Below are 5,513 nucleotides of genomic sequence, written 5' to 3'. Positions count from 1 at the left end.
ACTCCCTAAATATCAAACCTCACGTAATAAGGAACTATTTCCATGTAGCAAATCAATGTAGGCAAAAATGTGATGCCAGCGTAAGTGATATTAGCGCTTGTGCAGGCCTTTGTCGCCACGTAAAAGAAACACAGTGCGGATCGCTGTTTTGAACGGTATCACAATACAACTATTATTTCGCGTGCTGAATCAAAAAATACGGTATTAGATTCGCTATTCTCCAAAGTCCAAATTGTCAGAAGCTGCTCAAAAGGTAATGTCGCTATAGTATTTATGCAATCAACCCGCATGGCCTTAACAACCTTGTCAAAAGGCTCTTCGCTACGCTAGCATATTATCGTATTGTTTGCATAATCACGCGCAAAGATTCATGGTTTGGCCATTCGTTATGGCAATTGTCGCGCCGCGCACTCACAGTGTCTTATACCCTGGACAACGTAGCTGATGTTTTTAAATGCTAGCGCGAATTTTTTTAAGAATGTTGAAGGATTCCGCAGTGACATCTCCAAGTAACTCTAACAGGGTTACTATGGTAAAGAATCGGTGAGCTTTAGTTTAAGATACTTTGTTTACCTAAAGCCCAGGGCCGCAAATGCACCTGTTTCGCTTTTGACTCTGTAGCTTTAAAGCAGAAGAGCTCAAATTTTGATCGCCTAAAAATATTCTTGTTTAACATGCTTTTGTATGTACGCATGCATTGCATGAATTCCTCGAAAGACACTGTCCCCGTTGATATAAAAAATCGCAATCTTGTAAACGCTTAATACTCATACGCCACACTAATACACCATAGATCATTCTAATATACCACAGCTGGCATGTTATTTAGTAAAGGAGACCTCATCGATACCTGCTAGCTTACTTCTTAAAAAGCGGATGGAAACGTTAGTGCTCGCAGAATCAGGTACTAATAAAGATCTAAGAACTATGGTAGATGTCTCTGACTGTACGGCACAAAAGCTAATACGAATATTAAGCGCTGTCTTAATTTGTGACATACATGGGGCGGGGCCAATTTTGCAGAAGTCATGTGAGCAAATGTCGCGTTTTATCTGACCGGTCACGAAATCTCCACGCACGCGAGTATTATAATACCAAATTTCTAATGTCCTCGAATATTTCAGACACAACAAAGCAAACACAATTTTTTAACCGAGCTTTACAGCATTTCAGAAGTTTTTTGAAAGACACCGCAGGCGCGATTCATTTTTATTTTGCTGATGAGCAATTATTGTGTGCTATATTCTGACCGCTGTCTCACATGCTATCCAGTTACGACACCTTTATGAAGCCTGCTATGAAAAATATGCCCATAGGTATCGCCTTGTCTGTTTAATAAACGCGGTAAGGTTTGAAAAGAAAACTGCTTGAACGGTTATATATGCCTGTCTCAAGAAAGTAGAACAAACTTAGCGTTGCTTGGAATATTCAAGCAAAGTGTTTCCACAAATTGAAGAAAAGTATCTAAAGTAACCTCAAACTTAAGATGTGCGAGACGCTTGAAAGGCGTTTAAGCAAGTGGGAAATTATAAAGCATAACAATTTCTGCCTTTGTAACGTTAATTTAAAATGTGTTGTTTTACTTGGGCTACCTAAGAAGGAACACTTCGTTTAAATGTCTTTATGCTTGGCTATGTGGCTGTCACGTGATTCTGCCGCATGGATACAGAGAAAGTACATGAACATGAAGGTCGTATGGGCGAGACAGTTCGATCGTACCAAAACTGCTAAAGTTGCCCATTGACGTTGTGATTATTCAGCAAAACAACAGAATTCACGCCTGTCTACGTTATTCAATGCAACAAAACTTCGCACAAATGAAGGCAAGCGCGGAACCAATAGTACCAGCATTTTTACTTGTTTTTTACGAAAGTGAAAAAGTGGATTGGAAAACGTTTCCTATTATTGCATTGATAAAATGAGTGTTTTGGAGGTTCCCGGGCAGTATGGGCAGTTGGAGAGGGGGTGTGGGGGTGTTGCTGTAGGGGAAATCTATAGGAGGAAGGGGTACGGGGAAGTAGGGACCCCAGACAAGAACTGCAACACAGAAAGAAAAAATTGGCGTGTTTTAATTACGGCGTTAAATAGAGGCGAGACAAAACGAAACACCTAAGCAAGGGACGCCCTCTTGAGATGTTCTAAGCCAAACAAAACAAAAATACCATTTAAACATTCAGCAGCCATTCCACTCTGTGGAGGTGTAGGAAAAGGGAACCTGTTCAGCATACGAGAGAGAGGCCACCCATGATTTCTAACACAGGGTCAAACTCGATTTTTGTGAAATAACTTAACATTTCAATAAAAGACAACTCTTCGTAAGTATACAACTTAGAGAACATTTTTTTCTATTATTTACCTTGGGAAGTTTTGACAAACAAGGGTTGCAAACGTTTTCCCTAAGCGCACAGCTCCCGTAGATGCTCTGTAGGTACTGCACACGGCAAAACTTCTCTCTTTAACTACTAAGTTAAAGTGTATAAAATGAGCTGTAGTAATAAAGTCGTCTGATCGATTACTTAACGTATATTCGTTTTGTCAAAGGTGCCACAAAACGACAGTTTCGGGTGCTTTCTGCAGCCACACACTACTCGCGTACACACCCATGACTCTACTTCTAGAAGACGGAAACTTTTTAAGGTTTGCAACTTCAATGTGCAATATTAAATTATGACCAATAAATAATGTCGCAGTAATGATGGTGTCGTCTTAGGGACCAATTGCATATAAAATGTTTTGAGAAATGTTGTCAAAAAACCAACTTACACTGCTTTTCTTCAAGACATTTTCGATAAACTTGGTCCTACCAAAAGGTGTTTTTCTGCGCAGGCAGACCAAATGCCAGCAGCCATAGCCATAGCCATAGCCACATAAAACTTCACAGAAAGTACGCGCAGTGTCTCAACATATGATTCTACAGCAGTGCGCAAGCAAACACAACCTGCATTGAAAAAGAAGTCATGGCATTCAATTATTTTATTTAAAATACTTCCAGTCTCTTTCTGAGACGAAACAAGGGGGGCATACATCAATAGACATAACAATAAGAATAATTAGGCAGATAACGTAATAGTGGTGATTAAAAGATATCAATACTGTGTTTAATTTCGAATAGAGAAACGCAATAAAACTTAACACAAACGGATAAAAAGGAACACGCCGTATCTCGTCAGACAGCTATGTTTTGAATGCAGACAAAATATTGAATTGACCGTCGTACAATTTCAACAAAACTGCAACAGAAACATTTATGAAAATCGCCCCTGGAAAATGTAACGTTTTGAATACAATCAAATAACTAATATCGAGCATGCGTGCAGAGCCAGTTATACTGGGCGTCCCAGCTATGAAGAAGCAAGATTTTTGAAAAGAGCATATGTGTTACTCGAAGAAAACTTAGTGCAATTAGTTTCCCATACAGTGGAGCAGCGTTCAGTCATTTTTTCATTATTGGGATTTAATAGTTGCAAATGGTAATCAAACTCGAGAACTACTGGGTTAACTATTTAAGTTACAATGAGGCACTTGCAAGTACCCAGGAGAAGCTCCAAGGTGCGGTATTTTCAGCGACGAAGTAATGACGTAGTCATTTATTCTGACTAAGAAAGAAACCCCGCGAAATATGGGACATACCACGTCACTGCTCTCCCGCCCGCATCCTAGAGCAGCGCCATCAAATAGGCTTAATTAAAGCAAATGGTATGCCTGTCACACGCCGGAAGAGGGAGAGCGTGACCTTGATAATGACATGCATGGAAGGGCAGCCGCAGAAATTTTTCCGATGCCGTGTGTCAGGTAAGGAACAAATGCGGTGGCGATTTACCCTTTCTGGCGTTTTTTCTTCATTTTGGCTAACTCAGAGGCAGCCTTTTCGAGGGCACTTACTTTACTATGCGGGCTTGAGTTCCTATTTACACCCCTAGGAATACACAGGAAATCTAAAAGGAGCTATATAGAGGAACTATAATGGGGGCGGGAGCGCAGTGGCGTAGAATGTTTCATTATTCGCGGATTTTTTTATCGGTGTTAATATATGAGTCTACAATTTGTTCGTCACTGAAAATACCGCGGTTAAATTCCTCTCGTGGGTATCTTCGTTTGCCTCATTGACCCATTAATGATTCAGACAGCCCTTCTCGAGTTTGATAAATAATTACCATTTTTTGTTACTTTCATAAACAATCATCGTTCCGATTTGGCTCCAGTTGTGTCAGGAGTACCCCGAGGTTCTGTGTTAGCACCTTTGTTGTTTTTAATTTTCATCAACCACTTAGCTTACCACGTCGACGTTCCAATAAGGCTCTTTGCAGACGACTGCATTCTCTATAACCAAGTAAAGCGCCCTGAAGACCAGTTGAAACTAAATAACTCGTTAAAAAAGATAGCTCAGTGGTGCGACGACTGGCAAATGAAGATCAACATCGACAAAACAGTGTGCATGTCCATTACTAAGAAAACTTCCAAATTAAATGTCTCGTACAGTTTTAACAATATGGAAATTCAAAGTGTAAACCACTATAAATACCTAGGCGTGACGATATCTTCCGATGTTGGCTGGGCGGACCATATACGTCACGTTCATACGGCCTCTCTTGGAATATGCAACTGTTGTCTGGTTCCCTCACACCACGTCTAACATTACAACTGTGGAGAGGGTTCAACGCAAAGCAGTGCGCTTTATCTACAGCCGATATGGACGCACTGACTCGCCAACTGAACTATTATGTCGGGCAGGGCTACCCACCCTTTCCAGCCGCGCACATCTTCTTCGACTAAAGTTGCTATATCAAATAATCCACAAATCATTGAAAATAAACCCTGATTCCTTCTTGACCTTTCGCGACGTTAGACCAACAAGGCAACGCCATTCTTGGGAATTCGAAGAGTATTCATTTAATAACAACACTTTCAGCTATTCTTTTTTTCCACGCACCATTCGGGAATGGAATGCATTAGGGCCTGTTATTACTCAATAACCAACCATTGAAAAATTTTCGGAACTTGCTGAAAAAAGTGTACCAGGTTGTGTATCTTGATGGATGGTGTTCATACTTACCGTATGCAATTGGTGTGCGTGATTACTATGTGAATTGCCTGAATACCTTGAAATCTACGTAATGTGATGCTTGTATGCATCTTGGTGCGTGCATTGTTTGAGTAAGCATACTTGTTTTCTTCTTACTGTATTATTTTGATTGTCCTACTGTGAAGCACTGCAATAATCTTGGTGATTCGCCTGCGCAAGTTGCGCATCTTTTCTGTAACTTTGAACATGTGTGCTCACTCCTGTAATACTCCCCCTTGGGGATTGACAGTATTGAGTAAATAAATAAATAAGTAAAAAAAAAATTACTGGCCGCTACAGAACTGCACTGGAAACATTATGAACTAGGTTTTCTTCGAGTAACACGATTGCTCTTTTTTTAATATCTTGGGGCATGATAGCTGGGACACCCTTTATATAATTAGGTCCCTACCAAAAATATCTATTTACAGGAAGGAGTAATAAGCCTTGG

Source organism: Haemaphysalis longicornis, unplaced genomic scaffold, assembly GCF_048455015.1.
Source record: "Haemaphysalis longicornis isolate Haplotype H1 unplaced genomic scaffold, Haemaphysalis longicornis Haplotype H1 scaffold_2, whole genome shotgun sequence".
Lineage (NCBI taxonomy): Eukaryota > Metazoa > Arthropoda > Arachnida > Ixodida > Ixodidae > Haemaphysalis > Haemaphysalis longicornis.
Note: the sequence above shows the minus strand (reverse complement) of the source record.